General features: G+C 45.2%; 1 protein-coding gene across 3 annotated transcripts in view; it reads left to right on the top strand.

Annotated features, from left to right (window-relative positions):
* Dab1 (DAB adaptor protein 1) overlaps positions 1–19835 on the top strand; it is a 1122840-nt gene that overhangs the window by 586978 nt on the left and 516027 nt on the right. The window contains exon 5 of one of the 3 annotated variants that reach the window (XM_085686342.2): positions 1283–1337. The exons of the other annotated variants lie outside the window; for them this stretch is intronic. The gene's annotated coding sequence lies outside the window, so the exon portion shown is untranslated. The remainder of the gene's footprint in view (positions 1–1282; positions 1338–19835) is intronic. 3 annotated transcript variants of the gene reach the window in all.

The raw sequence follows: 19835 nt of genomic DNA, 5'->3' as shown, positions 1-19835 counted from the left end.
AAACTTTTAAACTATATGATATCCTCCCAAGTATTTCATGTTCCCATCAAAGGAAACTGATACCTCTTTCTGCTGCTTGGGGGCAAGCAACCTGAGCATACATCTATCTCCTCATCCTTGCAGCCTGAGCAAACACATCCTCATCCTTTCTTTAGCTGTCTTGTCACCTTACCTTGAGCCAGGCATGGTAGAAGACAGACAGGACTGTCTTTTAGGAAGTTACCTTCTAGGGAACTATACCTTTGCCATAAGACAGTTTCTGTGCTGAAATCAGGACTTCAGTTTAATCCAAAAAGTCCACGTAAAACCTTGGCTCGGAAGCAAGCACCTGCCATCCCAGAACTGAGAAACAGAGACAGGGGGATTACTGGGACGTGCTGCTTAGCCAGGTAGCTGGCTATTTTAGTGAGATCCATGCTCATTGAGAGATCTTGTCTCAAAAAACAAGGTGGAAGGTGATAGGGGAAGATACTTGGCCTCCACCTATGGCCTCCATAAGAATGCACACACATGTGTATATGTACTGCCTCACACATGTGTACGGCACATATGAAAACAAACACACACACACACACACACACACACACACACACACACACACACAGAGTTCTACCTGAAGATCTGAAAAGCAAAACAGCCAACCATTGGCTCTTACCTCCACCTTAGTCTGAAATGGCGATCTTGCCTCTGGGAATCTCAGAAAGAGACTGCGTGTTTGAGAACTGTCTTTCCACCTTCACCCCCCTCTCTAGGTTTGGGATTAAAGGCATGTACCACTGGGATTAAAGGTGCATATCATTGTGGCTACTGGGATTAAAGGTGTGTGTTACCATAACCTGGTCTATAAAGCTGAATAGTGGGACTGTTTTACTCTCAGATCTTCAGGTAGTCTTTATTCATTAAAATGTAGTTGAAATGCCACTGCAACACTTGGCATCCACCTATGGCCTCCACAAGAATGCACATATATGTGCTGTGCATATGCATCATCTCACACATATGAACACATACACACACTGATCATGCCATAGGTTCCATGGTGAGTTGAGGTCATGCGGAAGAATGTGAGAGTTTCTTCCTTTATCCAGTGTAGTCTTTCCCAGGATTCCTACGCTGGATACAAAGAAACAAACTGAAGCTAAAAGACATAGGCAATTGAATCTTTGCTTTGTGCAGCCCATGGTGCCTGTCAGGAAGCATGGGGAACTTGGAATGGATGAACAGACAGGCTCTCATCAAAACAGAGCTCAGTCACATGCACGCAGCTTTTTCCATTTTGCAGGACTGGCAGAGAACTGAGGATCTGTGCATGCTGAAGGGAATGAAAAACGGCACAGGTAACCATGCATCAGTCGAAAGAAAAAAGAAAAAGGTCCTTTTTAATTAAAATTAAATGTCCACTGTAAAGAGGGGAAATGCAGTAAGCAACAAATACCCAGAGCCTTGTTTAATCACCTGTGATGAATTATAATTAGGATTTGAAAATTATTGAACTTTTTCCCCCTGTTCACCTTGGCTCTCTGAAGGTGGATTTCAAAGAGTGTGGAAAGATGAATATTAAAAAGTTTGTTTTATACTTGAGCGCCGGAGCTCCCATCTCATTTTTCCATTAAAGCTCAACTTTTGAAATTTTTCTCCGCTTTGCAATAATTACATCTTCTGCCTGACAACTCATTACATGACAATGCTTATGCTAATGCGATTCTATAGGCTCCCAGAAGGAAGGCTCGGGGTTTGCAGGGGTGGCCTAGGAGGGATTTTTTTTCTCCTAGGGTTCAAAGAGGCCCTGCTTTTGTCCAGCCCTCCTGTGCTCCAGGCACTGAGTATTGACAAGGCTGCCAGCTTTCACCCTTGGCTGACAGACACCCAGTGCTGACTTTGGTCCCCGTGCCCCCAGGCATCTGGAAGCTAGTTTACTTCATTTTCATTTAAATCCTGCTTTGTTCTAGAAAGGCAGGAAGTGGGGTGGCCTATGTAAAGCTTCCTGTTTTAACAGGTGGGGCAAGCCCATTTGTCTTACTTGCCCTGCAGTGAGGACTGGTTCTGATTCCCTGAGCTTCTCATCATGTGATCCTTACTCTGACTGAGTCCGTGTAAAGCCCCTACTCTGATACCCACCCCTGCCTGCACTGAACATGTTTTCTTGTGGGGAACACAGAGTGTAGACACCAGTAGACAATCGCACAGCCTTGCAGCTTGTTCCCCAATACAGCGGGTTAGCTAAGGGATCAGAGATCACCCAGACATGGCAACAAGGTGGGGCACCATGAGGTGGGGTGAGCCTTACCCACAAAGGTATCACATGTAAGTTTTCGTTTGAAATTAGAAGGACTTCATGGAAACTTCTGGCAGTACTAGTCCACAGAGAGGCCGGTAGAGTTCCCTGGAGCTGGAAGGTACTGTCCACTGTCAGAGGGTTGAAAGTTGTTAGGAAAAGCCCAGTTGGTAGTTTCTAAAGAGCCAAGAGAACCAGGGAAGGACCTGGGGCTCGTTCCACCCTGGGGCTATGTGGAGTATGTGGCTGGGGAATATGCTGATTTTGCTTAAAATCTCTGGCATGTACCCCCTGCCAAGCAGGTGGTACCTGCGAGTTACACACATGCCATCTGACTCATCACACCCAGAGTCAGCAAGTGTTGTCTCTGTTTTGCCTAAGAGAAAACTGAGGGAAGCAATACTAGGTTGGTACCAAGGTAACCGAGATTTCTGCACTGGGGAAATCTGGCCTTTGTTATTGGAATACATTCTTGAATAGATGTGGTCCTGTTTCGTGTCCTTCCCTACGATGACCATACACTAATTATTCCTTCAAAGTAAATTATTCCTCTTCTGTTCTCCCTTAAGAAGCCTGGCTGATCCCTGGACATAGGCTAGGAGGCCACCTTCTGAGCCCCCAGGGTCCTCTCATGCTCTCACTGACCATCCTAGCCTGCATTTCCTGAAGACCTTTCTTTAGCTCTATTGTGCCTAACACAGTACTGGCGTGGACTATAGACATTACAGAATCTGATGTCTGCTGCATGCTCTCTGTCTTGCTGTATAAACCAGAGACTTATGCAGAACAGGTCTTTAAACCTTGACATGCAATGATGGGGAATATACCAGGTTGGTGTTGGTTTGGTTGGTTGGCTGGTTTGGTTTTGTTTGTTGTTGTTGTTTTTAGTTTGATGTGGTTTTGGGTTTGTTGCTTTATTTGCTTGTTTGTTTGTTTGTCCTCTTCTCTTATATATAGCTGGAAAAACAGAGGCATGGAGAAATTAAGGGATTTGCTGAAGGATACACAGCAAGACAGTGATGGAGTTAGGATGACCTTCAGGGATTGACTTTATTTAAAATATAGATTCCCAGCCCAGTCCTACTCAATCAGAAAGTACATTTTAAACAACAAAAATTTTCGGGTAACTTACTTACACATCTTAAACTTTAAGTTGACTTTATCTGAAAAAAGGGGTCTAGTGAACTAAGGATCTAAGTTAGCATTCTGGCTTTCCTGCAATACTATGAGAACGTGGCATTGCTCATTACGTTCCTTATCTGTATTATGAGAAAATAAGAGAGTCTACAAAAGCATTAGATGTGAGTACACAGTGAGATCATGGCTACAGCGCCCAGCCCCTTCTAAGCACAATGGGCCTTTTTTGCTGCTAGCTATTCTCTATGCACCACCTTAGCTCAGAAAACATGGAATGAAGGTGTTGGGCTAAAGGAGCCCCGATCTTTTAACATTGAAGGTTCAGGGAGTCCCTGAAGCTTCGGGTAGAGATGTGATGGGCCCTACACATTAGAACTGTTTCTTTTTCCTCCCACGCCCAGGACTGTATCAAACAGCACACAAAGCCAGTTAGTTGCCTCTTTGCCCCATATGGGGTGCTGTGCTGTGCTGTGCTGTGCATCCAGGGAGGGGGGTTTCCCCGCAGCGGAGGCCGACTGTTGCTGTCCTTGTTCATGGTTCTGACTCCTGCTTTCCCATTTTCCTGCAAAAGAATTCTTGAAGGAAGCGCACGTTGATTCGCTGTGCTGTATGGCTTCTTGATTAGATGGCAGATTTGTAACAGGGGTGGATGTGACAATCAGGCAGGCTTTGATTAGACCTTTCTGATATGTAAATCCAGGTGGATAAGATAAGTGGCGTTAGGCTGGGGCTGGCAACAAAGGTAAGGAGAAATCCCAGGTGACTGGAATTATAGAAGCGGCTGAGCAGTGTTGGTGGGAATGATGTGAATTGCAAAGAGCCCGGGATAAACACTCACTTTCAGATGGGCTAATTTATGCAGGAAGTCATTTGAGAAGCCAATTCTCTCATCCCGGAGAGTTCATAGAAGCTAGCAAAAAAAATGGTTACACACTGGAGTGTAAACATTGGTAATTGGTAATTAATGGGCACACCTACGAGGAAGGCATATGCCAAATTAAATTGATTGCTGGAATCACTCATTGATTCATTAAGCAGGGTGCGCATTTGTTTTGAGCTCTGGTTTCATCCGGGTACTGTACTTGGTGCTGCAGAGTCTCGGATAAACGGGGCTAGTTTCTGCTTTACAAGGGAACACAGACGAAAGGGATGCACTTTCTTCAAGCATTCCTTGTTTTGGAGACTGGGATGGAAGAAAGAACAAAATTCCAATCTGTCCATCCTGGACTTCTGTCCCACCGCTTCAGCCATGGTGCCCTCCTGGGACAGTAAGGACCTAGCAGACATGTAGGGGGCTCTTCAAAAGGAAAATCTGCAAATGGGGCACGGATAGTCACAGCCGTCACACAAATCATCACATGGCTAATCGTGAGATACATAGTTCTCGGTGCTAGAGAAGAAACCCTTGTTGTCATGGTAATCCCAGAAAACAAAGGAGGGTGGCCTACATCCCCAACAAAGTGACAATTAAAATGATACTTGAGTTGGGCAGCAGTTAGCAGCCTCAGAAGAAGTGGATAAAGACAGAAAGCCTTGTGAAGAGGAAGGACCTTGGCCACACTGGGATGCCAAGACACCTACAAGACCATGAGTAAGGGAGAGTGCATGAGAAGTCAGAGGTCAGGAGGCCAGTGTACATCCAGTGTAAACCAGGTTACTATGTTGGGCCTCCTAACAGTCAGGACATGAGGCAGAGCAGCACCATAGTCCAGCCTAGGGACCTCTCAGAAGAAGGTGTACTGTAAATTCTAAGAAATTTTTATCACTGGAAGAGCCACGCCTTCTCACAAAGGCGGGACTACAGCCTGGCACAGTATGGCAAAGCATTTGCCAAGGAAACAGTAAAACAACAGAACACCAAGGCTGGGAATTAGAGGGACCCTCATTTGAATTTTAGACCAACCGGCCATCAACACAGCTCCTGGCCCTGACAAACTCAACTGTCCCCAAGGCTCACATAGCAGGTGGACATGCCGCCTTGCCCTTGCTGCTGGTAGGGGCAGGAAAATGTGGCGTGTGGAGAAGTGAAGAAATGAGACACCAGGGAGCACGTGCCCTGGGATTTCACTTCCAGGAGGCACCTAGAGCTGCCAACTTCAGAGACAAAGAGCAGAATGGTGGCTGCCAGGACCGGAAAGAGGGAGGAAGGAGGGGGACATTATGGTTCAATGCAGAGTTGCAGAGTTGCAGGATGAAAACCCTGGGGTTGGCTGCCCAACTATGGACCACTGAGTTGTGACTTGCAAATGATCAGGACTATTCTGGACACACATCCCTCCAAAGTCACATACCTAAAGCTCTGGACCCCCTCGCCTGACTGCATCTAGAGAAAGGACCTGGAGGGAAGCAATTAAATGAGACCAGAAGGGAGGGGCCCTGAGGCCATTTAACTTACTACTTTATGAACAGATGCTGGAGTACTCTCTCCTGCACACAGGGCAAGGCCCAGAAGAGGACACAGCAGAAGAGGGAACAGGCAGAGGTCCCTGCATTAGCCAGCCAGGAAGGAGCCCTTCCCGGAAGCCAACATGGCTAACATCTTAATCCCAAAGGCTTAAGCCACTGATCCACACTATTGTATTGTGACAGTCAAAACTGCCTAATTCAGATGCAATTTTTATATTATATACCCTTTACCACATTTTTAAACTTGGAGAAGTGAGGTAATATGCACATTTGTGATCCCAGCATTCAAGAGGTGGAGGAAGAAGAAGTATTAGTTCAAGGCCAACCTGGGCTACAGAGGGAGGCCCTGTTTTGGGCTGGGGTGGGGGGGGCAGGTGAGAGGGGAAGCAAACAAAACACCAAGTCTTCCTTGAAGCCCATGCTAGGTAAGCCAAGGCCCCAGATGCCATCCCCAGCACCAAGCAGCCACCCTAACACACAGTAGTCTGAGTCTACTTCCTTTTATTTGTAACCTGAAAAACCCCTACCAAAGACAATGAATTTGAATTTCATTGATCATGTATTGAGTCTCATAAAATGTATGTATTAACTGGGATAAATTTCCCATCCCACCAACGCCCTAACTAGTCCCTGCCACTGTCTGCTTCACTGTCAGGTAGCACCTGTGCTGGCCAGCCCCAACCCCCTACAACCCCCCCTCCCCCATCTTCAGGACAGAGGACTCCCAGGCTGGTTCAGAAACAGCACAGGGGCTTCACGGCTTAAATAACGGAGGCTATCCCTCAAATCCAGAATCCCCGTATTCAGAAATAGCCTCCCCACCCCCAGAAGGTTCCGCCTTGAGCAAGGAGGGCTGCTTCTCCTCCGAGCTCTTGTCTCCCTTTTGCAGCCAGATGTGCCTCTTTGCAAGGCTTGTCTTATCTGGCCCTTTAAGGGCAGACACTCCGAAGGGCCAGGTCTTGCTGACAGCCCCAGCTTGCTGCTAAAGGGATTTCACACTCTCAGGACTAACACCCTAGCCTATTAGATTGTAGAAATCCTTTCAAGGCAAGTCTGGGCACATTTGTAACTTATCTCAGGAAAACATCACAGAGAGTGTTTGTAGCCAGGGATCCTTCAGCAGAAAGGGAGCGGATTAAACCTTGTCTGTACTCACTTCCTTCCAGCCTACTTCTGAAGGCTCCAGGACTCCACTCTACTGGTTTGGCGGCTCGTACTCCCCACAGCTTCTGGTGCGGTTGATCTCTACACACCTGCCTCGGGCAGATGTGCCACGATCACAGCAGGAAAGCGGTCCACCTCTGTGTGTATGAAAACACTATGGAGTGACTCTCAGCACCCATTTTATAGACCAAGAAACTGAGACTGAAAAACTGTGTTTTATACTTTAAAAAATGTTGAAGTGCCCTAGGCAGCCCCAGGCGGCAGCTGTAGGCAGGCAGCAGAATCTAGTCCCAAGGCAGAGATGACTGTGGGGGCCATGTGAGCAGGCGGCTCTGTGGGGGCCACAGAGTAGGTGCTAGCCCAGTGGGTCCTGAGCTGCTCGTGGCGGTCTCGGGAGAGCGGATGTGAGCAGGCAGCGGCAGGTAGAAGGCACATGGGCAGACACATCGTACAGAATAGAATTGGATATTTATTACTTAGAGGAGAGAGAAAGAGAGAGAAGGAGAGGAGAGAGACAGAGGAGAGAGAGAGAGAGAAAGAGAGAGAGAGAGAGAGAGAGAGAGAGAGAGAGAGAGAGAGAGAGGTGGCACGTGCCCAGAGGGGACAGAAAAAGTGAGTCCAAGATGGCGGGGCAGTGGTGGGGGTGGGGGTGGGGTCGCCGGGAGTGGGCGTGGCTTGCCCCTTAAAGGGCCAAAAGAATAACAGTGTGAGTTGCCTGGATTTATAGACCTTGTTGGTTGTCAGAGTTAGGATTTGAATCCAGATCTGTTTGCTTTCTGCTCACTAGGACAACTTGCGTCCAACCAAAACTCCTATACCTATACCTGTACCTACTCTACCTATAGCTGTTACTGTGGCGGGAAGAAGATGGCGAATGTTCATGATTACGTAACCAATAATGAGGGGAGATGCTGCTGGGTCCGTCTGAGCTCATAGCCTGGGAGTTTATGCTGAGGATGTTGTTCCTTCCCTAGATTCCCCTGCAGGCTCAGTGGCACCTTGCTGTTCCCATTGCCAAGTACAATGTGATTTTTTCGTCACCTGGTTCCGTATGAAGCATGTAGGAAGTTTAATTTTTTTAAAAAAAAATGCATTCTTAGATCCTTTCTCAAAACATTCCCATTACCATTTTTACCTAAATGGCAAAATGAGGTTGGAGGTCAGGACCCAGGGTGAAAGGTACACGTGCTTCAGTCTCAGCACTGCTGTGGGTTAAGGGTTCTGTTTTGTTGCTTCTGGTCTTCTGCCTTGTCTCTATAAAATTTTAGAATCAGGTTTGCCTGGTTTAAGGGAAAGAATGCTTCTGTTATGATTCTGTGTGTGTGTGTGTGTGTGTGTGTTGTGAGGAAAATTATGTCCCCTTCACTCATAGACGCAAATCATGAAGCCCTCCTTGGACTATGTTTGATGGTGGGGACTTTCACAGGAAGAATTCGGAGTGAATGAACCTGTAAAGGTGGGTCTGTTATAGCTTCAGAATGGTTGGTCCCACAGTGTTGTTACTAGAGGTGACAGGGACCTATGATAGTAGGGTCTAATAGGAGGCCCTTAAGACCTTGAAGGGTATGTTGCTTCCCTTTGTAGTCATTGTGATTAAATACTTGACAAGAAGCAACTTGTGGGTGGAAGGATTTAGTTTGGCTCACAATTTAAGAAGGGATCTAGGCTTTTATGGTGGGCACAGTGGCAGGCAGACATGTGAGGGGAGGTGGTGGTTACATTGCTTCCACAGTTAGGAAGCCAAGAGCTAACAAAAAACAGAGCCTGGCTATCAAACGTCAGAGCTGCCCCTGCTCCAGTGACGCATGTCCTCCAGCAACCCCCCACCTCCCTAAAGTCTACAGTTTTCTAAACCACCGGCTAGGGGCCAAGGGTTCAAACTCACCGCCTGTTAACACCTACAGGTCAGTGGTTGTCACCTCTATGGCACACCCATCTTCTTGTGTTCCCCATGTCACCAGAGGCCAAACAAATCAGGCCAACCTAATCTTGTACTTTGAACTTCCAAGATATTGCTAAATAAGTGCTTTCTTTACAGGCAGCACACGCTGGGCCTTTTGCTATACTAACAGAAAGTAGCCCCAACCCAAGATGAATGACACCCTTACAGGAGAAGGGAAAGACTGGTGAGAAGCAAGGATACAGTGGAGGACTCTTCTAGAGGGGAAAAAGGACAGCCAGTGCCACTAACGCAAACCTAAGAAAGGCATCCATATTGAAGACTAGATAGTTGTAGTTACTTTCCTCTCACAGCCAAGTTATTGATTAGACAAGTCAAACTAGTTAGGATAGGATAATTATTGAATATATTTGTACTTACTGTATATAATTTTGTATTAGGCTTAGAACTCTTATTTAAACAAAAGGGGGAGGCGGTGTAGGCATTCTTACAGCTAGTGGTTACCTGCCCACTGGGGCATGGCCTCTTGTACTGTAGATGCCAATGTAGGGCATGCGTCCAGCCTCTTTTCCAGCCTCTCTGTTCCAGTTGTAGGATTCGTTTTCTGATCTCCATTCAAACAGAGGATTCAGATCTGTGAGTCTACCCTTAAATAAACAACCATCTATCTCTCAAAAAAAAAAAAAAGAAAGAAAGAAAGGCACCATGCTTCCCCTTGATTTTCAACCTCTGCACCCTAGAACCACAACACAACACACCTGTGTTACTTAAGCCATACAGGCAAGTAGCTCCTTGTAGTCCTAGGCAGCAAAATAGTCCATCGTGTCTTTTCCTCCCGACTGCCTTCTGCGGACTTCACGTGAGTGCTTACTCATCCAGGGGACAATGAGCCTATCTTTCTATTGCCCTGGATCCATATAGCTCTATTTACTGTGGGGCTTTTTTTTTCTTTTAACTCATCAGAGCTGAAAAGCATGCTGTTGTCGTTGTAGCTAGTATTATTTTCCCTCTCCCGAGAAGGAACTGTTTTCACAGTTGTGCTGGCTGCTGTGTGTCATCTTTCAAGGCTTTCCTTGAACTGTCTGTCAGAGCTTGGGCTTTTTCTTTATTAGAAGTTCTTAAAATACCGAACACATCCTTTATATCTTAAGGATAACAAAAGCATTATCCTTTTGTGTATATCATAAGTATTTCCCTTAAGTTGTTGTATATTACTTATTCTCGTTTATACTTTGTCAAATCTGTTGATTTCTTTAGTTCTAATTTCTCCTTGTCCAATGGTACCCTTAATGTCTTTTTTTTTTCTGTGATACAAGAGAAACAGAAAAAGAAACACATGTATTTTGAACTAGTTGCCTTATTTGGTATTTATTTGGGGATCAAAAGACAAGTACTTACCTGCTCTCAATCAAAGATGAACTAATTGTCCCAATACCTTTATTAACGATCCATTGCTCCTCCCTGGTTTAACAGGTCCTGTTTATTATCCCCTAACATGTTACAGAACCTGCCTCTCAGCTCTATTTCATTGGCATGTCTCTATGTTATATGTGAGCTGTTGTTTTTCCTCCTGGGCAGTATCTATTGCTTGCAAAAGTTACACAAATAAGGAGATGAGGCTGGAGCCCGTAGTCATTGTTCAGCCAGAAAGGACTCCCCGAATCTGTGCTGTCTCATCCCTAATGCAAGCAGATAAGCAATGTTCACTTTTTCCTTGGTGCACCTTAACGAGGAAAAGGCTTTCATCTCCTTTGTATTCATGATTCTAATTCCTCAGTATTTACCAGAATGCCATTAATCATTTTAATCACAATGAACTCAGGCTCGGAATGCGAATGTCCTAAGAGTTTAGATAGCAGTTCCATTTTAATTTCTCAGTAATTAACTTTACCATATTTTTATAGTGTTATCGGGGCTGAGAATCAAAGCTTGCAGAGGAACCTGAAGAGCATGGGATTCCTTTGCAAGGGGAGGCCTGTGGGTAGAAGAGCAGAGTGGCGGAATACAGATGTTTCCTATTGGTTTGATGCAGCTGTGGGCTGCTCTTTCCCTGCGAAGCAGTTGCTGCCCACGGACAGGGAAATTAAAATAACTTGAATACCTAGCGTGTGCGCGGCTTCTCTTCCCCCTCACCAGCAAAGCTCAACAAAATTTTTACACAACCGCTAATGGAGTGAAATGGGGGTGCGGTGGGCTCAGAAGACTTTAGGGCACGGGAAAGAAAAGCAGCAAAGTGGCCCCGGAAGTCACAGGGACAGAGGTCAGCAGAGACTGTGAACATTTCTGAGGCCCTGGGACTGAAAACACAGTTGGTGACCTCTCTGATTCCAGGCCAGGCAATACTTGTAAGTCTGACCCATCTCCTAGGATGCAGGTATCTGCGTTCTGTATTTGGGCTTACGGATCCATCTTAGTATGTATTACCTTTGGCACACCTCGTCATTGGACTGAACCTGTTTTCTCTAACTGGAAACAGAAATAAACATGCCTCTCTCATAAGATGGAAGAAGAGGAGCAGTTTCCCACTACTCTGCATGTAGAGGCTGACACAGGCGCTCCTGCTCCAGTCTTCATCCTGAGATCACTCCGTAGGCCGATAGTGACACACTCCTGGTGTGACTGAGGCGTGGAGAGAATTAAGCCATAAAGTTCAGACGGCAAGACTCACCTCTCTCTTTTATTAGCAGTGTGACCTGGAAAAAAAATTTTTTTTTTGTAATCTTTCTAGTACAGTCCCCTGATATGTAAAATTGAGACTAGTGATCCCACAGCAATTTGGGGCTCAGAGTTTTAGTGAGAATAAATTACCTAATGGCTAGGGCAGAGCATTAAAACCCTCTAGGTGTTATTTGCCTTCCACATGTGAGCTGTTATCCCATAGAGACATCTCAGCAAGCCCTGAAACCCTATGGATGTTGCTATCCTTGACTCTGAAATTATCTTACGGAAGACTCTTCATACCTCCAGCAAAAAACAGGAATATTTGGTCTGGGAGAGTTAATGGGAATAAGATTTTAATTCAATTAGGAAGAGTTGTTTGCCAAGTAGGACTGTATATTCCTCTGGGACAATGTTCCAAATGCCTACAGCTGTCTAGTGAGACAGTTCTTTGCTGCCTGTCCTGTTCACTATAGAGAAGAGACGAGCCAGTAATTCTCCAGGAATGCTGGAAAGTGGCTGTGAACACTGGTATAGAATTCATTTGCTTGAGAAACATTTTATATTTCATCTCCTCAGTTTGCCACAGGTTCAACTCTGTGATAGACACCAACACTGAGAGAAGTTTGATTCTAGCCTCAGGACCCTTGGTTGTAATCAACAGAGAGAAATGGCACCATCTAACTTTGGGAGGGCAGTGATTTGAGACAGGGTTTCCCTATGTAGCCCTGGCTGTCCTGGAGCTTGCTATGAAGATCTGGCTGGTCTCAAACTTCAAGAGCTCTACCTTCCTCTGCCTCCAGACTTCTAGAATCAAAGGCATGCACAGTCATAATCGGCCCTCCATCTAACTTCTAAATTGTAGGAAGGTTCACCGAGTTGAACACCCACAAAGAGGAGATACCAGTATAGGAAGGAAGATAGACTCTCCAGGAAGAATGATTCCAATTCAACTCCCTCTCACTTGTTTGTGTGTTTGTTTTTGAGAGAGTCTCATATATTCTAACCTGGTCTCTAACTCTCCATATAAACAGTATGATTTTGAACATTCTCTTGTCTCCACCTCTGAAGTTCTGGGAATTTGGGTGTGCTGTCCCAGGGCTTTGCTTGTGCTGTGTGAGCACTCCACCAGGTAAGCCACATCTCAAGCTGTGATTTCAAACTATTTCTATGGGGTGTGTGTGTGTGTGTGTGTGTGTGTGTGTGTGTGTGTGTGTGCACATGTGCATTATGTGTGTGTGTTTATGTGACACCAGAACCAAGATAAATGTATTTAAAATCTTTATCAGTCATCTCATCAGGATCACATTGAAGGGGCTGTTATCCTTCTCCTTCAAGGAGAAGTAAAATTTTAGAATAAGATAGAGGACATGGTGGAAAAAAAATGGAAATGATAAATGTTTATTACACTCCCTGCCTTGCAAGTGTCCTAAAGTGCCTCCAAAGTGTTCCAGAAAAGACAATATGAAATTGTGGGAATGTGTCTGGAGGGCATCAGTTCACTCAGACAGAAGGCAGAACAACAAGAATGAGCTGAAGTCCAAGGGAAGAAGAGGAAGACATTAATTGAAGGTGATAGAGAGAAAAGAGGTCCCTAGCCTCTGTATTAGTGACTTTTCTGTACTGATAAAATAAAATACTGATATATACAGTGATAAAAGACCGTGAGCAAAAGCAATGTGCAGAAGAGAGAGTTTGTTTCTCACAGTTCTGGAGAGATGTAGTCCATCATGGCGGGACAGCATGGCATGGTGTCAGGAGCCAGAGCAGAGAGACCACATTTTATCTGCACACGGGAAACAGAGACAGCAGAAACAAGACTGCCAGCCCTCAGAGCCCACCAGTGGACTCCCTAGCCCAGTGCTGTACTCCTCAACAAGGTTCTGCCTCCTAAAGTTTCCGTAATCTCCTCTAACAGTACCGCTAACCGGGTACCAAGTGTTCAAATACAGGGGCCTATTGGAGATACTTCTCACACAAACCACAACATTCAGCCTCTGGTTCTTGAAGATTATACTATAAAGCAAAGAGTAGTACAACTTCAAAAATAGCAATAGCCTTTAATAGTCTCAACACTGTTTAAAAGTTCAATTCTCTTCTGAGACTCAAAACAGTCTCTAAGCAATGACCCACTGCAAAACAAAAACAAAAAACAAAAAAAACTCAACAACAACAACAAACACTTTAAGTTACATAGTTACAACATACAATGACATATGGTATATACATTCCTGTTCCAAAGGGAGAAATGTGGGCAGAGTGAATAAAGACTGGGTCAAAGCAAGACCAAAATCTTGCATGGCAAACACCAAATCCTGAGGCTCTATGCCTAGTATCTAGTGCTTCAATTTCAAAGGTTTTAGATGGCTCAACCTCTCTTGCTTTACTGGCTGCAATGTGCATCTGATTCAGGCTGGTCCAATTCCCTGTATGTACCTCTCCTTGGTAGATGTCCCATGGTTTGGGAGTCTCCAACATTGTGGTACAGGCATCACCAGCATTGTGGTACGGGCATCTCCAACATTGTGGTATGGGCATTGCCAACATTGTGGTATGGGTATTGCCAACATTGTGGTACAGGCATCTCCAACATTGGTATGGGCATTGCCCACATTGTGGTACAGGCATCGCCAACATTGTGGTATGGGTATTGCCAACATTGTGGTACAGGCATCGCCAACATTGTGGTATGGGTATTGTCAACAGTGTGGTACAGGCATCGCCAACATTGTGGTATGGGTATTGCCAACATTGTGGTACAGGCATCGCCAACATTGTGGTATGGGTATTGCCAACATTGTGGTACAGGCATCGCCAACATTGTGGTACAGGCATCGCCAACATTGTGGTACAGGCATCTCCAACATTGTGGTACCGGCATTGCCCACATTGTGGTGTCTCCACCACAACCCAGGCTTCAACATCAAAGCTGCACTTCCTGATCTCTCAGGGACTCCAACCCTGCCACACATTGCCTAACCTAAGTGGCTCTCTAAAAATACAGAAGAAGAATCTACAAGACACCTCAATCTTGCATCTTTCTTGTTTCCAAAGCCAGTACCAAGTAGATGAGACTGCCAAGCTTAGTTGCCAGCCTGGGATGTACCCTCGCCACCTTTGCCACAGTTACACCAGTTTTTGTATGTGGTTGCTAATCTAGGAGCAGGGAACCCTTTCGGCTCCTTCTTTATCACAACTTGTAGTTTGAGTTTGGCAGGGTCTTGTCCTGTGGGCACCTTTCCTGTCTTTCCAATGCAGAACAGGGGGCTTCTCTTTAGTGGCCTTAATGTCCTTCACAACAGCAGGCCTTCTCCAGCACATGGCATGCTGCAACGTTGAGCTTCCCTGTGCTCTTCCCTTCCCAAACTACATATTTTTTCATTTCTTTTTACTTAGCTTGTTGTTCTTTAACAATGTAGACATAAATAATATTTATCAGTAATAACCATTCCTTCGTCTCAATATTATGTTGTCTTGAAATTTCCTGTGCCAAAGAAATTGTATCATTATTTGATTTAAATTTGGATTCATGAAAGTTTTCAGGACATGGACAGAATTCAGCCAGATTCTTGCCAAGCTATCATACAGATGGCCTCTCTGCCAATTGCAAATACAGTCATTTGTTTTCTCTGAAATTTTATGGGCCAGACATCCACTGTCCGCTTTAGTGTCCACAGAACTGTCTTCCAGGTTCCTATGAGGACAGCCCATCAAGTTCTGCTTATAGCATTCAGCCTCTTTTCTAGTCCAAATTCCCAAAGCCGTCTCCATAAAAATGAAAGGCGAAACAAACAAAACGACCATCAAGTTATTAACATCCACAGCCCCTCTTCTCAGTACCAGCTACCATGACCACAAGCAACTTAGAGAAGATTTGGCTTAGGATTCCAGAGCGTCCATAAGAGCAGAGACAAACATGGCACGGCAGCAGGAACAGGAATCGGAGAGATCATGGTTTGTCCATACACAGGGCGTGAACACAAAGAGAAGGAAGTGACACAAGGCTATGAACCTCAAAGTTCACCAGCAATCACGTACTTTCTGCAGAAAGAAAACATCTGAAAGATCCCATAACATCCCCAACAGTACTGCCAGCTAGGGATCAAATGTACAAATTCTTGAGCCTATGGGGACATTTCTCATCCAAACCACATTGCTGTGAATGGATCCCTTTCCGTCCTACAATCACATGATTTGGAGCATCGGGTCACCTTTGTTGAGGAGATGCTTTCCCTCCACTTTTGCACACATGTGTTTTGCAACCTCATTCTCGTCCCTGGCCCAATTATTAACTCTCCAAATTTGATCAACTCCCATAAAGCTAGCTCATATGATTTCTGGACTAAAACTCATGTAACTCCAGTGCCCAGGAATTAGTCCCGCAGTCAAGGACATGGGATGGGGTTCTAGTAGATCTAAGTAACTTGACCTCAAAAACCAATCCAAAGAAGTAAAGTGAAATGAATTCTTGAAAAACGGTTAGAAGGTCCTATGACCCCCTTTCTTTCTATTTAATTAAGGGTTAGGTATACCTGACTAGGTGAAATACTTACCTACACTGTGCTCTGGGTTCTTGTACTTACATGCTTACATCAGTATTCAACTGCTATATTCCTAGGCTGTGTTTAGTGTGGCATTAGATGTGCTTGCAGAGGCCCAGAGCTATGTGGCTGGCATGGATCTTACAGGCTTGTGCATGTCTCAGGGGCTTGAACGAGATCATAGAGGTGTGAACCAGATGCACTGGCTTTGAGGCCAAGTTATTCAGATCTACTAGACCCCTGTGTCTTTGACTATGGGATCAATTCCTGGGCATTTGAGTTACATGGGTTTTGTCCAGCAACCATGCATGCTAGATTTATGGGGGCTGATCAAGTTTAGGGAGACAAGCGGAGTGACCAAGACTGTAGGACAAGAAAACGCAGCACCAATCCAAGAGAGGCCACTGTGCTCAGCAGGATCTGTGAAGGAAAGTGGGATCAGTGTTACCCAGGCGTTGATTTTCCAGAGAAGATTTAAAAATGAACCTGTGTATAGAATTTTACGAGTTTTTTTTTAAATGCTGGCAGCATTGTAATAATTTTAAGCCAAGCATAAGTTTTTAATTTTACAAATCTCCTAGTGGATCTTACTTCCTAGGTTTAGAGGGTTTCGCCACCTATGGATCGTTCAGCCATGCACAGGAAAGGGTCTGGGTAGAGGAAGTTCCTTCCAAACAGCACAAAGACAGGAGCTGCTGGGCCCTTTGGTTCTAGAAGAACATGAGAAGAAGGAAGGGCAGTGAGGGAGCAGAGGAGGACATAGAGTGGGAGGAGTCTTATTAACATCTTGACCCCCTTCCACCTCTGGACATATATGCACACACGTCTAGACAAGCAGAAGAGAATGTACGTGGAAGATATCCAGAAGCAAGAAACACTGAGGTCCAGTCTGAGAGAGAGACGTCAGGGCGCTAATGGTCTCCTCTGGAATTGGAGCCACACCATGAGAAGCCTGATAGAATTTGTACAGAAATGTCTGCTTACACTGTGGGTATCCCAGAAAGGAACGAATGTGCTTAGCACACGCGACTGGAAGAGACCTGGTACCCATGGTTGCTAGGCATCCAGACTCTCTGAGACTGAAGACTGAAGTGGTGGAAACGACATGCTACTGGAGACACCAGAGGCCGTGGCTCTGCATCCTCAACCACAAATCAAAGACAGGACTGCAACTAGCCCTGTGATGTGTGACAGCCCTGGAAAAATTAGCTAGCTTAGGACACAGGAAGGAACCAAAGCCCTAGACCAGTAGTTCTCAACTCGTGGGCCACAATCCCCATGACAAACCTCTATCTACTCAAACACTTACATTACGATTCGTAGCAGTAGCAAAATTACAATTGTGAATGTGAAGTAGCCTCAAAATAATTTTATGGTTGGGGGTCACCACAACATGAGGAGCTGTATTAAATGGGTGGAGAATTCAGATGGTTGAGAACCGCTGGCCTAGAATTTCACCTTTAGCCATGAGCATTTGCATAGAAAATCCAAGATTCAAGACAGCTTCCTAACTGAAGAGGTGGGTATTCCTGGGGAGTACTCTCCCATGGTGCTTGAAGATCCTGGGGGACAGTTCAGAGACATTTTGAAAACCCTCAAGTCCAATTTCCTTACTGTGTTGGATTCATTTGAGGTGCAGCCAAACCAACTAACTAAGTTGAATCTGGCTGTGGGTTACTCGCATGCCAGCACAAACCTAATCCAAACCTCTTATTTAGCAATAGGGAAGACTAAGGCCCAGAAGGGATAAGTGCCTGAAGTCACAGGTTAGGTGTGTAGCAATGTCCCCTGTGATATGTTGACTGCTGAGAACAGATGACTTAGACAAACACCACCAGGAATGTGGGAATGCAGGTGTTTATTGTATCACATGGCTGGACTTACAGGGCGCTTAGTTCCAGGTCCTTGAACCTGATAGCTCAATGATTTCGAAACTCTGACTTCAAAGCTTCAATTTTCTTGTTATCTCCCTCATAGTTTCAAGAAGGCTGCCTTACTTCAGTCATCACATATTCACCTTCCAGCATACCAGGAACCTTGTCTTCCCTGGCTTCCTCCTCAGTGTTACAGTATCAGAATTAGACCACAAGCCCACTGATAAAACTCCTCATCTCCCAGAAGGAAAGAACTTAATCCGGCAGGACTCATCAAATCGTGGCTCACCCTGTGGGGCAGCACCACCTTCCCTGAACAAACGGCCCTGGGTTACCTAAGCAACGTCAGAGCCTTGTGAATTCAGACAGTTGGGATGGCCACGGCTATGAGAGGAAGGCTTTGTCCCTGCGCTAGAAACAGAAACAGGATGCAGGCCCCCTGGTACCCCACCCCTAACAACCCTGAAGGGGAACCCTGACATTCACAGTCTCTCATGGACTCGATATTTTTGCATGGCATGTCCAATTTCCCTGAAACTTACCTGTTGAAATCTTAATCCCCAAAGTGACCATGTTCAGAATCATTGGGTGGACATTAGAAGTAGAGGGACTTGATCGAGATGAAGCTTCCATGGCAGACAAGAGCCCAGGGTTTCCTGGCTGGATACCACCTGAAAACAAGAGCAGACAGCAATCTGCATGCCAAAACAAGTCTTCGGGAATATTCATTCACCTGAGATTCACCAAGCCCAGAAACATAGGAGAAAAATTCCTACCGGAGCCACCCAGCCTACTGTGCTTATTAAAGCTAACTGCTGTGCCTAAGACTGCCAGCCTGCCTCTCGGGAACTCAGCAGAGGCAGGGGAATAGACTTTCATGGGCCGTTTGTCCAGGTTTCCAATAAAAGCGGTATGTCACTCCACCGGTGCCTTTGGAAGAAGTCATTCCCGTTCTCCTTCGGTACATGCCTATCACTTAGCTTGCTTTCCATTCATTTGCATAAATGTGAATTTAATATCAGTATTAAACAGCTTAATATAATAAAATATATTCATATATTCAATTTGATATAGCAGATATTACATGGTAAATATTTAATATGAATTGATTTCATATAAAACTGAGCCCAACGAAGTCAACTCCAGCATTCATATTTCATAGATTGGAACACTGAGATGCAGAGAGGTTTAGTATTTCGCCTATAATCACTCAGCTCGAAGGCAATCAGTCAGTCCTGCATTCAAGCATACGCGATGTACCAGGCTGAAGCAGACACTCCAGCCAGGAGACTCTCCATTGTATTCAAATGTTTCAGATTTGGGACACTCAGAGATCCAGCACAGCCCACTCCTTTGAAGCTCATAGTATTTAAAAAAAAATAGAAAAGAAAAAGAGCCATATATTTAGGTCGTTCATTTTATTTTTTGTTTCCCTAGAGTGTTCTCTGAAGTGTTATACTAAAAATATGTCATTCTATTAATGTCTTTTTTTTTCTTTCCCAATCCTCTGAAGCCTTAAAAGATTCTACCTTTGTCAAGTATAGAAATTGCCTTGATTTTTTAAAGTGACAAAAACATGCCTGGATGGTTGACAAGGGGCTCCACAAGCCCTCAGGCTGAACTAGCAACTGTTTGGTTCTGAGAGGCCTCTGCAGCGGATCCCATGAGGAGGGAGTCCAGCCCTTGCTTTGTCTTGGAAGTTCATTCTCTCAGCTCCGTCTCCTTGGTACTCAGTGGAGCCGGGTCAGGAAATAGAAATCACCCTGGTCTAGATTCATCCAGGAAACCCCATGATCTACTGCCTGCTACTGGACACTATCTGACGGATTTTGAACAAATGTCTTTGACTCCCTGGACCTCCATAAAATCACTCATGAACT

This window comes from Myodes glareolus, chromosome 3 (assembly GCF_982192425.1).
Source record: "Myodes glareolus chromosome 3, mMyoGla1.1, whole genome shotgun sequence".
Lineage (NCBI taxonomy): Eukaryota > Metazoa > Chordata > Mammalia > Rodentia > Cricetidae > Myodes > Myodes glareolus.
This window is presented reverse-complemented; position numbering and strand designations above follow the sequence as displayed.